General features: G+C 43.2%; 1 pseudogene; it reads left to right on the forward strand.

Annotated features, from left to right (window-relative positions):
- The first annotated feature begins 13,766 nt into the window (after positions 1-13,766).
- Positions 13,767-16,993, forward strand: LOC136488032 (uncharacterized; annotated as a pseudogene).
- Positions 16,994-17,702: the final 709 nt, after the last annotated feature.

Here is a 17,702-nt window from a genome sequence, read left to right on the forward strand (position 1 = left end):
GTGAACCATCTAAGTCAGTTAAGCGCGAGACGTCGAAACTCCCGACCATTGTTAGAACTTTCGACTCATGTCGGAACTCCCGATGAACCAAACCGAGAACAACAAGAATTTTATCGTGGCTGGGCACATACCGGACATGTCCAGTATCAATAATAGACACGTCCGGTATTGCCAGATCATCAAAACACAGGTTAGCTCTTTTGTCTCTCAAATACTCAAAACTCACATGGGTTGGCTTGAGCACTTATGAAACATTATCTATCAACATGATGCATCCCTCTTAATAGTACGGCATTCCTATTAACTCAGATTTAAAAGTATAACGAATTTAAACCTTTTGAGTCGATCTTTTTCAACCAAAGCAGTGTATTCCAATCTTCATCAAGTTAGGGTGCCAACATGTCAACTTTGATCTTTTTCACTTGAGCATAACCATCTTGAGCACGTGACTTGATTTCATTCATCAAATTCTTGAATAATCCCAAATGTATCAAGTCACTTCCATCAAATACTCCAATAGTGATTTGATCCTTCACATTAATATGACCATCATAGCTTGATTAGTACCTCAACTAAATGCAAGTACTTCCTTCTTCACCCTAGCTAGGTTCTTCAGCCGCCAAGCCATCGCTTGCCCTTCACCCTTGCTTAGTACCTCGAAGCCTTTTCTTGCTATCTTCACCATCTCAAGCCATCAAGTCACATCTTGTGTTGAATCATCCATTCATTTGTATTGTTATCTTTTTCATTTCAATTTAGCAAGCTTCAAATATAAGACCATTCCATATGCAATCTCTCATGTCTCATTAATTAATTCTTACGAGCTTGCTTTCATACAGTACATGGATATCCCACAATAAATAGGCCTTTGCATGAATTCCATTTGCATTGTTGTCTTGTGCTTGAACTAGATCATTTATACAACAACATATCATTTTGGCTTTCATTAAGTACCTATGAGATAACCTATTACCTGTCCACAATTAGCAAATGGGTTAGACCTTTAATCACGTTGTCATTCAATCATCCAAAACCCACTAAAGGGCTAGATGCATTTTCAATGTTCCCCTTTTTGGTGATTGATGACAACTTGATTAAAGCTTACAAAAGAATATAAACATTTAAACTTTTGGGTTCAATGATTTATGAGAGGCTCCTCCTTAATATGTGTTTTTGATTAGAATTCATAAAATGACCTCAAATGTCAATTGCACATAATAAAACATATAGGAGACTTCCCCTAAATCATTGCATCCGTGGGGTGCATATGTGTGTGACAAAGTAAAACCGTGATGCATATGACAAGATATATCACACAAGAATAAATATAAAGGCATCACATCAAATATTTTTATTCTAACATGCATAGTCCTTATGAAAATAAATATAACACATGTATTTCACACATAGCACTCATTACACATTTTCTCAAGTCCACAAGCCACTAATATAATATAAATAAAGATCATGTCTCAAGAGATACATAGATAAAGCATAAGTAAGTCTCATCTCAAACTCAAGATACATCAATGAAGCTCAGAGACTAAAAAGAAGCTCAAGAAACTACAGCCTACAGTACATATCTTCAGGTACAAAGATAAGCAAATGAAACAAATATCCCAAAGCTTTAATCAGTCTCTCTCCCCCTTTGTCATCTATCACCACAAAGGTCCAACAATGACATACTAAGGACAAAGGGGCTGCAAGCCATCTCTGAAAGCTGTGATCACTCATCATCATCTTCATCTCTACCAGCATCCTCATCATCTGAGTGTGTAGCACCGGCTGGATGAGAAACCCGCACCAGATGGGTCATAGAAACTACCCATGAGGTCACTCCACTAGTCTGAAGCACACTCGTCTGCAGCACTGGGACATGGCTGAGAGTGAGTAGGCACCCAAGCCTATAGTGGTAAAGTGTTAGGGTGCTCTGGTGCCTGCTGCTCCTGTTGTCGCTGAAGGAACTCAACAAACTCTGTGCCGTACCTGCCCTACTGCTACTCCTCAGTCTTAGACTCACTAGCTGCCTCATCTGATAGTGGAGATCTAGGAGGATCAAGCTCAAGTCTAGCAGCAATCTACTTCAAAGTCCGAGTATCCTTCCTCCTAGCCTCCCTCTCCTTTTGCGGATAGGTCCGTATGTCCTTGCACATCCCAAAGATAACACTGAACATCTTGTAAATAGGAGAAGGAGGACTACGGTGATGTGAAGAAGAACGTGAAGGAGCATGTGGTAGAGGGGAAGCTCGTCCTGCTGATGCACCACCTATAGGTGCATCTGCCTCTAGTGCTGCTGCTGCTCCTCCTGGTCCTGCTGGAGGTACCCCAACCTCAGGCAAATCTGTAACAATCTTTAGGGCCTTATGTACCTTGTCATACTCAAAGGTATGCCCTATGACCTGCTCAATCATGTGCATGATGTAGGGAGCAAAACCACAACCCTTGAGGGGCCTCTCACCAATGCTCCTGATCTCGCACCATATGAAGTCAAAGACACTAAAGGGTCATGCATCAGGTGCCATCTTGTGAAGCAGGTTCCTGGAATAATCTGCAATGTTTTCCTCAGTGTTATCCTAAACGCTAAACGGTAAACAGTCGGTCACCTACCGTTTAGCCTATTATTCGGGCAAAACGGGTGTTTAAACGGGAAAAACGGCCGTTTAGACGGTTAAAACAACCGATTAAACAGAAACGGTGTACCACCGTGTAGCGTTTAAATGGTGTGTAAACGGGCTAAACGGCCGTTTAGGCGAACAGTGGTTTTCCTTATCTCCACCCTTGTAGTCAATGGTCTTCCTAAACATCCTGTCCAAGTATCTGTAAGTAGGGTGAAGACCTAGAACCTTCCCCACTGCTCCTCTCTCACCCCCTGGTGGGTACATATAGGTAAGCTGCTTTAGAGGCAATACCTGCTCTGTGTGGATCCTATCTTTCTAAAGATCATCATCTAAGAAGCCATGTAGAGCTGCAAAAGCATCATAATCAACACTGTACCACTGGCCCTCAAGCATCCAGTGCATATGCTTCTCATCCTCCTCAACATATAGGGTGGCGTAGAACTGAGCTACCACCTTTGTGTTCCAGTCATGTTGGAACTCCATAATCTCATAAACCCCTGTATGCTCACAAATGGCAATAGTGTGATCAATGGAGGTCTTCTGCAAATCTTTGATGTACTGCCAGTCAATCCGCTGAGACCTAGCAATCACTGGGTTCCTAGCAAGGATCACACTGGTGTAGAAGTCCATATGAAAGGCTATCTGAAATCGATGATCAAACTAAATCCTAGACAAGCCCCTTGGATCAATTCTTCTCTCATCTCTGGCTCTTCTGGTCATCCCTTTTCCTCGATAGTCAACTCTAGAAACATAAGAGGGTACACTAGGTGGATGTGGCTCAAGTAAACCATAGTGCATACCCTGACCTGGCTGGTGCTGAGCTAGAGGTACTGCCTGCTCCTCCTCAATCTCTTGCTCATCATTTGAGCTACCACCATCTGAATCTCTGTTAGTGCTCTTCCTCTTTTTGGTACTAGGCTCCACTCTATACTCCTTTGTATCTGTGTTAGAGGAAGAACTACTGTCTCCCTCTTTGTACTGTGGAGCACCCCTAGTAGCCCAGGAGAGTCCCCTGCTACTGCCCTGCTCCTGCTGACTATATCTAAGATGCATTTCCTGTCTTGTCTTCTTGTATTTCTCCAAAGGTGGATCATGCCTATGCTTAGACCTAGGCTCCTGTCTCCCGCTCATGGCTGCTGTCCTGTATCTAAAGATATGCAAGGAATTTTAGATACATGCCCAACCGATAGCTTATTTTAGTCAAAATATAGAAATAAGAATAACTATCCTATGCTTTGCAATCACCTCAACCTAACAAGGTCACAAGGTTCACAAATCACAATATACAATTAAACTTAGTCCTATGAATCAACCACTGAGAAGATTTGAAACAAGGGAGCAAAACCTGCTCTGCTATCCCATACTGGACATGTCCGGTACCGGACACGTTCGGTATGAGCGGACAACAACCCTAACCAAGGTCCTTCGCTTAATCTTCAACCAATCCAATCCAAACTTTGGGCATTGCTTCTAGATAGGTAATGTAGCATCTCTACCAAAGGAATTCTAAAATCATGCCCTAACCGCTTAGATCGGATGAGGTCTGGTATTAGGGTACCTTATGAGAGTGAATGAAGATGAGATTGGAAATCCAAGTCTTGGAGTCTTCGATCTTGATGCAAATCTCCTCCGATCCAATTTCCCTCTCTTCCTTTTCACGGTGGAAGCTCGAAATCACCAATGGAGGTCGAGGAGAGGCAGCTGGGTTGGTTGGAAGAGGAGAAACTAACTTGGCTGAAGGGGTACCGGCCATTTTATAACCCCGCTCATACCGGACACGTCCGGTATGCATACCGGACACGTCCGATATTTGCGAGCTAGATGTTCTTGTTCCAAATTTCATTCACTTAATTCCAATCCCATTCTCTATCATTTCTTGATCCAAAAACATGTATGTCCTTATGTCGGTACAGAAAGTGACCAACTAGTTAATATTTGTAGTTTTGCCATACGTTGTGATCGGAGGTGGCCTAGCACTCAATGACATAGGGTTTATACTAGTTTAGGCAACATGCCCTACGTCCAGTTTGAGTCGATCGGTGACTTTATTCCTGAGCCTAGGTGCTCAAAGTCTGCAGTGGGGTTACAAACGAGAAGGAGAAAGATATGGTGTACGAGAGGTCTGGTCGGCTCTAGTCAGAAGGGCCGAGAGCGACAGGAGCTCCGCTATGAGCTAGGTGTTCAAGCGTGTGCTTGAGGTCCAAACTTGGCGGTTCTGTGGTTGTGAGCTAGTGAACTTGATCAATCTAATGAATCTAAAGGGACTGAGTTTGAATCAACTTGGGTTAACTTGGTCTATTGGGAGAGAGCGCATCCCCTTTTATAGATGAAGGGGATGGCCTTACAAGTGAGAGGGAGAGAGTATGAATGCTTCTAAGCCTTGTTACCCACGCCGATGGGTACAAGATAATGGTAGGCGCCCACAACACTGTTGATGTCACTGTAGAATGTCAGATACACATGGGAGGTCCATCGTCTTATTTGGGTATGGCAGATGTCGGTACCTGCATATACTATTGATGTCTAGAGGCATGTGAGGAGTTTCACCATGTGCACTTGGTATGGTAAATCCTGGCAGCCACAACACTATCGATGCCCAGGGGCATGTAGGGAGAGCCTTACCATATGGGAGTCAATGGCGCCCGTAATACTATAGGGAAAATGTCGGCGCCTACAACACTATGTATGTCAGGGAGGTTATAGAGTACTGTTCCTATAGGCGTTCAGGGTATGATCCCTGGTATCGCGGTTTGATTTATGCGCCCTGCCTGGCTTTCTCTATTTGTTCCCTGGTCCTTTCCGAGCGGACGTCCCTAGTCGGTTGGTCCCAATCGACTCTGATTGCGCCAGTCGGAGAAGAGCGGTGAGCAGGGCTTCTGTGAACCCTGGTTGGAGATGTGGGGTCAGAGTCGGAAGTAGTCCATGGGCCTAGCCTTCTGATTGGAGAGGCCATTGGAGGCGACTGGAGTCTACAGCGAGCGCTCTGGTCGGAGAGGTGGGCCGAAGGAGTCGATAAGCGGGCGTTGTTCCTCCTCGGCCAGACCTTCCAGTCGTTGACTAGACCACCCTTTTGCCCTGTTGTTTTAGACTCTTGGGTCGGCCCATGAGTTGCGTGCTGTCAGCTTGGGCCAAGCCTTGGCGTGGAAGCCGGTCCCCGAGGGACCCCAGGTTTACGAACCCGACACCTTGATCCAAATAAGGTGTAATTACTTTTGTTGTCCAAATGCCATGAGTATCACATCTCTTTTCCAAATATTTGGCATATATAGATTTTGATTACTTGACAGAGAGATTGTGAGACATAGTAGATTGTGGACTTAAGAAAGCCATGTCATGTGTAATTAGCCAATCAAACAATCAAGGAGAGCTATAATTATCACATGATAAGGCTAGGTCACAAAGACCAAGATTCAAATAGTTTTTCAAATTCACACCACCTACACATGCTAGTAATGAGTTTTGAAAAACATCTCTCCTATGTCACACAAATGCACATTCTAACATATAAAGGGCCTTAGATGCACTTACATTGCATATATGTAAAAACATACCTTAGCCTTGTGCCCACAAGAATACCACTAAGAAGATACATAGCATGATAATCTTTATGTTAACCTTAATTGCCAAATAATCATGCTAGATAAGAAATCAATTTTTCATCCAAAGGACTACAAAGAATGCTAGATAAATTTGTTAGTCCACAAGGTGCAAAATAGAAACTGAGCTCCCCCTAAATAAGTGCTTTAAGTAATTTGAATGACTTTTATATAGCACTTTATTCTATTAAGAATTTGGGAGTCAATTTTCTATTTTGAACCACAACCAAATAATTAGCCATATTTAAATTTGAGATCAAGAGATGCTCACAATCCATTAAGATTTGATAAACCACAAGCTTCTGAGTACATGAAGGATATATGAAAATATATGGATTAAAGACTCAGTAGCAATCCAATTAGTGTTCTGGTTCCTGCAATACCAGACACGTCCGGAATACGCAGAACAAAAACACTTTCTTTCTATCCCTGGCCATACCGGACACGTCCGATTGGTGTAGGACAGAAATAATTAATTCGCTGCTTGTGATTCTTCATTTAACTCTATTATTTATTGTATACCTGCATCTCAACAAATGAATTGCTCTACTAGAGAGCTATTAAAAGCATCATATGGCAAACATGATAATTATTAAGTAAAACTAATTAGCCACTTTCAATTTTTCACAAGAATGCCTATTTGTGAGTCATTGAGCACAAAACAAACAAAGTGGCTATCCTATAACGGTTTAAGTACTTGTTACCAATGGTGAAAATGAAGTAAATGATATATTCATTAAATTATCTTCGGGTCAACCATATAGGAGATTATGATGAGAATTGATTGATAGATTGAGTGAATATTTTCAATTTACTTGCTCAACCACCCTGAAGCCTTCATTTCATCACCAAGTACCTACATCATTAACCTAAGCACACTTTGGTACCCAACTCTTGTTGGGTCCTTTTGGGTTAGTCAACAAGTGTTAGGCACCCAAATGGCTTTAGCAATAGTTTGTGGTGAACACATCACCTTGCTAGTGCTAACTCCATTTGTGGTCTTCCTAAGCATATCATTACAAATGAATGTGTTCGGCTTAGGTGTGTTACCATTTGGGCATTCATAGCTTAAATGCCCCTTTCTTCTACAAGCATAGCATATGCGACATTTGTTTGCTCTATGCTTGTTTTGCTTGTATGGACATCTATCAACCTTGTGGCCCATCTCATTGCATCAATAGCATCTTCTTGTTGCAACTTGGGCTTGTTTTCTTACCTCTTTGTACATTAGGCATTTCTTGGTAGGATGCCCCAATTTCTTGCTCATGAGACAAGCGCTTTATTCATCACTTTTCTTTTGGTTGGCCAACTTGTTTGAGGCCTTTTGTTCGGACACTTCACACTTGTCGGCCCAACTCTTATGTGGATACATGGCCCACTTATGTTCATATAATCCACAACCATAGCATAACCTTTTTCCATGTTTCTTGCTCTTGGTTGTGTTGGCCTTACTTGAAATGTGATTCTTTTGTTGGGTTTTGGAGGAAGCAAGGTTTAAACCCTTCTCAAGCTTCTTCACCATGTTATCATGGTTATCTTGAGAAGGTTGTGCTTTCTCCTTACCCTTTAACCGAATCACATTTTTCTTTAATCTTTTCACCCCTTCTTTGAGCTCTATGTTTTCTATGAGATTTAGCTCAATCGAAGATTGGCTTGCTTGAGGAGCACATTCATTAGTACAAGAAATATTTATTTGAGATGGTATACTAGTGGGTGAATGTGTGAGAGGTTGAGAAAATTTTACCGATGTGATCACAACCTCATGAGTCACCTCAAGCATAATGCTTGATTCTATACTTCATCATGAGAGCACTTTAGATGAACATAATTTGCTTGTAGCACATTATACTTGCTTGATAGTTCATCTAGCCTTGCCTTGAGCTCCAAGTTTTCCTTCTCTAGTTGTGAAACACTAGAAGAGAAGTTAGTAACTAAAGCATGCTCAATTGACAATTTTTCATACCTTTCACTTAGAGCCTTTAGTTCTTCCATCTTGGAGATGAGAAACAATTCTTGCTTTTGAAGTGATTGCTCTTGCTTCTCAATCTCTTCTTCAAGCTCATCATTCTTTTCAACTATCTTCATGGTGATGAACTTGTCTTTGCGGATGAGATGATCAAGGTTGTAGTTGTCTTTCAACTTCAACATCACTCTCATCTTGATCATCTACTTATGCTTTCTCCTTTTCTTGATCTTTCTTGTTACTCTTCTTCTTGCTTTTCTTGGCCATGAGACATAAGTGATGAGTATCATGAGATACTAAGGTTGACTCATCACTTGGTCGCCACCAGGCTTAAGCCTCATCATCATAGACAGCCTGCTGTCCTGCTGCCACGGCCATACCGAACACGTCCGGTAGGCATACCGGACACGTCCAGTATGTGCAGGCAGATAGCATGTCATGCGTTGCTTGCACTTCTTGCTCTGGCTCGGCACTCTTGAGGTCTTGTGAGGCTTCTTCGCTGCATGAAGACACAATGGACATACTTTCCATTGATTCGATCTCAAGTGCATCATCACATTTGGATTTTTCATATAAATCAAAAAGTCTAGTCCAAATGAGATGAGCACTCTCCAGAGGTGGTTGTCCATTGAAGATTGCCTCATCTTGAACCTCTACACTTAATGTACTCAAAATGGCATTAGTAGCTTGAGCATTGAGTTGCACACATATCTCTTCCTCTTTTGACAATTTTTTGTAGTTGCTCCAATCAACTATAGGAAGAGGTATGCTTGCATCCACAATATGCTCAACAAGATGACTAATATCCCTAAAAGCATTGAGTACATGAATTGACCAAGGTAGAAAGTTTGAACCATCATTTTGAAGAAGCACCGGCTCCAACTCGATAGGCGTCGACATCCTTTTCTTACGGCGGTGAAGCTTTAGGTGAGAACCTTGCTTTGATACCAATTGAAAGGACGTAGGATGCCGCCTAGAGGGGGGTGAATAGGTGTTACTGAAAATTAACACCTTTAAATGCGAAAATAATTAGAAAAGGGAGTTTCCAAAATGAAAACTCCAAATTAAGAGTAATACCACCCCTCACAAGTTAACCACAGAGTAAGCAAGGTATAAAGAATATATCTAGAAGCTACAACCCTGCAACACAAGGTTAGAACAGAGAATAAATATTTTTAGCACAAGTACGAAATACTAGACGTGTCCGGTATGCACGGTTTCTACAGAGCAGCCCCAAACTTGCTCCTTTCGATTTCTATCTTCAAACCAAACTATAGGCACCTACTAGAGATGACAATATACACAGAGAGCCTGCACAAAAACTAGAGCAACACAAATATCAAATGAAATGCGAATTGAGACACGATATTTGTTTTACCGAAGTTCGGACTTGTTCGAGTCCTACTCTCCGTTGAGGGGGCTATAGGCGACCCAGCGAAGGTCAGCCCTAGAGGGTACCACGAAGGTCACTCTAGCCGGAGTCCTTTTCAACTCCTTTTTCTCCTTCCACTAGTTGATTCCAATGCAGTGAAATTGACCGTTACAAACTTTCTATGGCACACCACAATCTCTAGGGTGCTCTCCGGTGATGCCTAGCCGTCTTGGATCGAAGAGTCCAAGAGTAACAAATGCAAATCACGAGATTGACAATATGCACAAGTGCTCAAGTGGTGGCTTGCTCTCTTTTTCAAATTCTCTCTAAACCCACAAATGGATTTTGCGATTTGGATCATACACTCACTAAGAGAGGGTTTTGGAGAGTTGGCAAGGCTCAAAAACGTGTATGTGTATCAGCAGAATCAGCAGCCTCCAAAGGTGGAGGCTTGGGGTTGCTTATAGCCCCCTTGGAAAAACTATACCGGACACGTCCGGTATGACTTACACTGCCCCAATGGTAACTAAGTTACAGTGACAATGTGAGGCGTCAAAACTCTCGATGAATGCCGGAACTCCCGACCATCGAAACTCCTGACTCACGTCGGAACTCTCGACCCTCAGCATATTTAAAAACTAAGTAACTGAGCTGAAGTTTGTGAGGTGGCAGAACTCCCGACGCATGCCGAAACTTCCGACCGTCGGAACTCCCGAGTTACGTCGGAACTCCTGACCCTCAAGGCATTTGAAAACTAGCCGTTGGCCTCTGGTCATCGTTCGGTATGAATACCAAACACGTCTGGTATGACCAGGATAGTGAACCATCTAAGTCAGTTAAGCGCAAGACGTCGGAACTCCCGACCATTGTCGAAACTCCCGACGAACCAACCCAAGAACGACAAGAATTTTATCATGGCTAGGCACATACCGAACACGTCTGGTATTCGGTATTGCCAGATCAGCAAAACACAGGTTAACTCTTTTGTCTCTCAAATACTCAAAACTCACATGGGTTGGCTTGAGCACTTATGAAACATTATCTATCAACATGATGCATTCCTCTTAATAGTACGACATTTCTATTAACTCAAATTTAAAAGTATAACGAATTTAAACCTTTTGAGTTGATCTCTTTCAACCAAAGCCGTGTATTCCAATCTTCATCAAGTGAGGGTTCCAACATGTCAACTTTGATCTTTTTCATTTGAGCATAGCCATCTTGAGCACATGACTTGATTCCATTCATTGAATTCTTGAATAATCCCAAATGTATCAAGTCACTTCCATAAAACACTCCAATAGTGATTTGATCCTTCACATTAACATGACCATCATAGCTTGATTAGTACCTCAACTAAATGCAAGTACTTCCTTCTTCACCCTAGCTAGGTTCTTCAGCCGCCAAGCCGTCGCTTGCCCTTCACCCTTGCTTAGTACCTCGAAGCCTTTCCTTGCTATTTTCACCATCTCAAGCCATCAAGTCACATCTTGTGTTGAATCATCCATTCATTTGTATTGTTATCTTTTTCATTTTAATTTAGCAAGCTTCAAATATGAGACCATTCCATATGCACTCTCTCATGTCTTATTAATTAATTCTTTCGAGCTTGGTTTCACACAGTACATGGAAATCCCACAATAAATAAGCATTTGCATGAATTCTATTTGCATTGTTGTCTTGTGCTTGAACTAGATTGTTTATACAACAACACATCATTTTGGCTTTCATTAAGTACCTGTGAGATAACTTATTATCTATCCATACTTAGCAAATGGGTTAGACCTTTAATCACGTTGTCATTCAAGCATCCAAATATAGGGCTTCAGTGACACACCACATCAACCTATCCTTTTTATTTTGTTCCTTCATATAGGGCTTCAGTGAGTTGGAGTGTCGGCGTAGCAATACTTCTTTGAACGACCTATGTAGAGAGTTTTTATTGACACCCAGAGCATTTGCTAGAAACCTCATAGTACCCCTTCTATTTAAGCAAATATCTAGACTGTAGATAGTTCCACTTCAATTTTTTACGGCCGCAATTATTAGGTTTCAAACCATCGACATTTATTGCTATGCCATGTGCCCCACATTTTTTTGCTCTCTACCATACACGTTGGACTGTACGTATATGGACATTGTACTTCGCTGCAATAATAGTTGTACTATTCTTTTTCAATCTACCATTGTTACTTGTCCAAAGCAAATCTTCAAATATGTCTCGTCTTTGTTTGTCGGTTATTTCCTTCTTCCTATATGGAGCCTCATCATGATGTGGTTGGTCATTAACTTCATCGTTATGTGGTTGCTCATCCTCATCATCATCATGTGCTTGATCATCCTTTTCTTCACCATGTGTTTGCTGATCCTGTCCACCATCTGAGTCCGACAACTCCTCTTCATCAAAAGCAACATCAACAACATTGGAGTATATGCCAAACTCCTCTATGAGATCCTCCAAGGCATCTTGTGCATCATGCAAGGCTATGCCACCATCTATAGAAAAATGTACGTTTCTTCTATGTTGTCAATGCATACAGTAAAAACTTTTTGATGCATGGTTACTGATAAAGTTATTCACCTGGATGCAGGTTTTGTTGTTGTTGTTCATGATCATGATCATTTAAATCAAATGGATGGGCAAGTTCTCCTTCATGTTGATGATCATTTAAATCAAATGGCCTATATTCACCTGGATAAAAATATAACTAATTAGTTTAAATTTAGAAATCTTTTCATGTAGAAATTTTGTTTGTAACAAGTCTTTGTATTAATTGAAGTAATCACCTCTCAGCAGGCTTTCTTGTTCTCCATACTGATGATGGTCATTGGAATCACATGGATGACAACAACTCTGATATGCTACACAAGAGTTTTAGGTGAGATACATAAACACTTCAAAATGTTACATGGTACTTCAATCAGGAAAAAATGACATCTGTTACTTGATTCAGCAATCAGAATTTTAGGGCAAAAATGAAAGCAGCACACAATAATTTTAGGAGAGGAGAGATAGAGATTTAGAACTATGGCACTGTTTTTTGGAGACAATGAAAGCAACACATAGATCTTAGGAGACAATAGAGAGAGAAATAGAACCAGTACAATAATCTTTTGAATACAGACCGGCCCCGTCCGCTTCGCTGAAAAAACAAGCCGAAACACTGTTCTGGCCGATCTGTTGTGAGAGAGAAAACACTGTTCCAACTAAAAAAAACAAGCTGAAAAATATGGATTATAAGACAAGCGAACATGGCCACTGTGTGCTTACCTTGATGAAATACTTCTTCATTAGTTTCATGAAGATTGAGGCCAAAGTGATGTCCTGTAATGGTGGCCCCTCCATAGACTTTGACATCCTGATCTGCTGCTTGGTGAAAGAGGCAAGGTAAAGCATCTGGTACCCCACCTTCACCTGCACCCACTACATCTTGTAAGGGACCATCATCTTCTTCTTGAGCAGGTTTGTTGTTGAGATCAGGCAACTCCTCTTCTTCCTCTGGTGGTGCGTTCAAGTCTGGTATGGCTATGGATGAGGAATGGTTCAAGTGATGATGGCAAAGCTATGGCTGTTAGCCTTTATGGACCCTAGATTAGAAAAATGGTGTCTGGAGCTGTTGTTTGATTTTTTGTTTTTGTTTTGGCAAGTGTATGAGCCGGTGTTTTTGGCGCGCTGTAATTTATGTTGTCCATGGAAAATTCAGTTTCTGAGTGAGCAGTGCATGTGAAAATGTGAAAAGTTGTGTACTGGATTACTTGTTTATGCAAAAATACTTGTGAGTGGGAAGGAGTACATAGAAGGTCATTAATGAGCATGTTATCTTAACAAACAGTAGTTTCATGATTGCTTGTAGAGCTACCGAGGTCTTTTACCATCAACCTTAGCCCGTGTTTAGTTGGGGAGCCAAATTCCAAAATTGGGCCAGTTTTTGGAGTTTGGAACTAAACGGGGGGGTGAAAAGCGGCCCACGTACGTTTTTGGCATGAGGCCCAACGGCAGCCGCAAAACCGCGTGGCACACAGGTCGGCAGGCACGACCCCTCCATTCGCGCATTCGTCAACCCTAGCCCCGCTCTCCCCCGCACACATCTCGCCTCGGCGGTCTCGCCGCTCACCGCCGAAGCTAGCGCACGCGCCCGCCTAGATCCACCACCCCGGCCGGTAGATCTACGAGAGGCGTGGCCGGATCCAGTCGCTGCACGCCCGCGGCGTCCTAGATGGATGGCTTCCCTGATGACGGCTACAACGGAGGCGGCAGCATGAACTTCGACGGCGGCTCCGGCAGCAACGACGGCACGCGAAACTTCCTGCGAGGGGCGAACCCGCTTTTGGGTTCGTCGGTGTACGAGGGCTTCACCGACCCGGCGCCACCCTACACGGGGTCCAGCGGCGTCAACCCTCCCCGCTGGGGCCTGGATTCCCTGGACCTCAATGATGGTGGGGGATGGGCTAGCATGGACGGCTACGACGCTGCCCCTCGGTCCGACCCTGCTGGTAGCCAGATGGGGCCGCCTCCCGTTCGTGTTCCTTGGCGGCGGAACCTCACCTACGAGCAGCCTCCTAGTGCCCGCTTTGGAGGAGGCGGCGACGGCACGGGAGGCCGCGCCACATCAGAAGCTGTCGGAGGCGACCGAGTGCCGCGCGTCCATCGTGGTCGCGCCTCTGCCTCAGCCGTTGAGGGTGGAGGAAGGGGCCGGCGTCGCCGCTGTCACGGGGCTGTCCCACATGTGGACGACGACATTGTCAACCCGATGCATGCTACCCCCGTGGGTCACATCCCGGTAGTTTTCCTCACCCATCGTCTATCTTGCATTGCTCATGTATACTATTGTGTTCGAAGCATTTGCTGTTCTCCCCATCTTAGCCTGTTCGTCGGTGTGAAATTATTTCTTATGAAATCGTTTAGGCTAGGAACGACAGGGGAAACTGGTCAAAGCCCAATATAAGCAAGTTTTGCCAAATCTGGTGCCACCAAATTGACAGTGGCAACTGTATCCACGGCTGCATGAACAAGTCAGGGTGGAGAGATCTGATTGCAAGGTATTATGCAGCAACAACCTTGGTTCATGACAAGGACCAGTTCAAAAGTAAGTTACGCCAGCTCCAGCATTTGTGGCATTTTATAAACGACCTCCGGAAAGGCACTGGCTTAGGCAGGCGAGACGATGGCTCCATCCTTGCTACTGATGCTTGGTGGGACTCTCGTATGGTGGTATGTAAGCAATCTTATGTTCAATCATGTACTGTTAAAATGTTAATATTCAATGATTCACCTATGCCGGTTTTTCAGGGACACCCGGAGTGGAAGAAGCTCAAGGACGGGTGGCCTCCGTACTTGGACGATTTGGATCGGATGTTCGCCGGCAACGCTGTTGATGGCTCAACGTCATTCTGTCCTGCGTAAAGCAATATAGTTGACGTTGAAAGTTCGGATGACGGCTCCAATGATGAGCACGACGACCAACTTACGCCGCTTAGTGTCGGTACTAAGAGGGCAAGCAGCACCAGCACAACTGCCTCTAGCCCAAGCAAGCGGTCCAAGAGCCCCGCTGTTAGGACCATGGATGGTCACATGAAGGAACACAATGAGATTTCAAGGCAGAGGCTTGAGAGGATGACATCCATGTGGCAAGAGAGGAACCAAAAAATTGAGGACAACAGCAAGGCACTTGAGAGGAAGGTGGAACTAGTGCTACAATTGGCAAGATAGTGTGGTGCAACTGAAGAGACCCCAGCTGAGTGGATGGCCGTGCTCAAGATTGTGCAGAGTGAGCCTGTTATGAACTTCTTCATAAGCTCCTCGCCCCAAGGAAGGATGCTGATGATTAAGCAATACATTGGGGTCCTCCCCTAGACCTTATTTTCTTAAGCTTTCTACGTAGTTACTAAGTTATGTCATTAGAACTATGTGAGGTGTGGTGGGTGTCATTTGTCATTGACCTAAGTATGTCATGTCGAACACTTGAACTGGTTATTTGTAGTATGATTGGATATGGCTATGATCTGTTGATGTATGTAGTGCATGAGTTTGAGTAACTGGCATGAGTCAGTTCGAATAGGGATGCATGCTAATGTTGCCTAGTTGATGTTGAAAACTGACGTGAACTATTTTCATTTCGACAGGAGGATGTCCAAGCAATAGTGATGGGGATGATGTCCTCGAGGCAAGATTGTTATGAGAATGATTTGGACGAGTTCATCAGTGACTAGATGGAGGTGGAGGATGATGACGATACTTTCCTATACGGTATGTACCAGTACGCCTACCACATTGACATGCACTTGTCAAGGTCAGAGTATAGACAGCCAGTCATTACTGGTTTGGAATGGGTACATAGTAAACTAGGAAATAGGAAGGCCTGTTATAACATGTTCAGAATGAGCCCTGATATGTTCCATAGTCTGCATGATGTGTTGGTAGAATCATATGGGCTGAAATCTAATAGCAAATCCGCATCTATTGAGGCCCTTAGGATGTTTCTGTGGATGGTGGGGGCTCCACAATCTGTTAGGCAAGCGGAGGACAGGTTTGAGAGGTCACAGGGGACTGTGCATAGCATGTTTCATAGGGTGTTGAAGTCTGTTGTCAAGCTTGCTTCTGACATCATTAGGCCTAATGACCTAAATTTTAGCACTATGCATGATAGGCTAAGAAATCCTAGGTTCTATCCCTACTTCAAGGACTGTATAGGGGCGATAGATGGGACTCATGTCCCCTGTGTGGTGCCTAGTGATAAGTTTGTGCAGCACCTGTGCCGCAAGGGGATGACAACACAGAATGTCTTGGCTGTGTGTGACTTCGACATACGGTTTACATTCGTGTTAGCTGGCTGGCCGGGTTCAGTACATGACATGAGGGTCTTCACTGATGCGACAACAACATACAGCAACGTGTTTCCACATCCACCAACAGGTATACAATTAGTTGGTTTTACTTTTGTGCATACGAGTACAAGTTCATGATACTAACTGTTGTTTCAATGGTATAGGCAAATATTACCTTGTGGACTCGGGGTACGCTAACCGATCAGGTTATCTTGCACCGTATAAGGGAACAAAGTACCACCTACAGGAGTACCGAGAGGCACCGGAACCACAAGGTAAAACTGAGATCTTCAATTATGCACATTCGTCGCTTAGGAATGTCATGGAAAGGTCATTTGGAGTGTTGAAAATGAAGTGGCGGATGATGAAAGAAGTCCCTAGTTATGCCCCCCATATACAAAGTCAAATCATTGTTGCATGTTGTGCCCTGCATAACTTCATAAGGGTGAGTGGCATAGGGGATCGGCACTTTGCTCGGTGTGACCGGGATGACAACTATGTGCCGGTAGAAGCCTGTGCCGATCAGCCCGAAACTATTCCTCCAAGCGGTAGTTCCGATTCGGAGCTTATGAATGCATTTCGGGAATCCATCGCAATCGGTTTGGCTAATCGAACATGATTTGGTCGTCTTTTTGAGGCGACCGTGTAACTGTTAATTTATTTGGCTGTAATTGTACTTTTTTGTCCGACAAACAATGTAATTATTTGACTGTGTAACTATGTGCCGGCATTAGCCTGTGCCATTTCATTTGTTTACCAATAATTGTTGGTTTCTGTTGATTGCTGTGCTGTTGAGGAGGCTCCATGACCCCAGCAATGACATGCATTTGTTGACAATGCCTGGGTGGATGTAAAACCTTGCTTTACTTCCATTCAAGTTCATGCATGCATGCCATTAATAAGCTGCATGCAGTTCATTAAATGTTGTACAGTAGTTTTTCAGATTTTGGAAACTAAACACCCCATGAAAAGTTCTAGTGCTTATTTTTTGGGCTACTTCGTAGCAACAGTACATTTCGAGATATTTTGCCAACTAAACACGGGCTTAGTCTCTGCTACAACTCCTAAAACAACATGTAGAGGGAGAGTACTAGTATAAGGGTGTGTTTGGTTCCAGCGACTAAAATTTAGAAGATATATCGGGAGGATATTGCATAGGATGTTTGGATACTAATAAAAAAATAAATTACATAATTCGTCAGTACTCCACGAGACGAATTTTTAAGCCTAATTAATCCGTCATTAGTATGTGTTTACTGTAGCAAAACATTGTCAAATCATGACCTAATTAGGCTTAAAAGATTCGTCTCGTAAATTAGTCGCAAACT

The sequence above is a fragment of the Miscanthus floridulus genome, chromosome 10 (genome assembly GCF_019320115.1).
Source record: "Miscanthus floridulus cultivar M001 chromosome 10, ASM1932011v1, whole genome shotgun sequence".
Lineage (NCBI taxonomy): Eukaryota > Viridiplantae > Streptophyta > Magnoliopsida > Poales > Poaceae > Miscanthus > Miscanthus floridulus.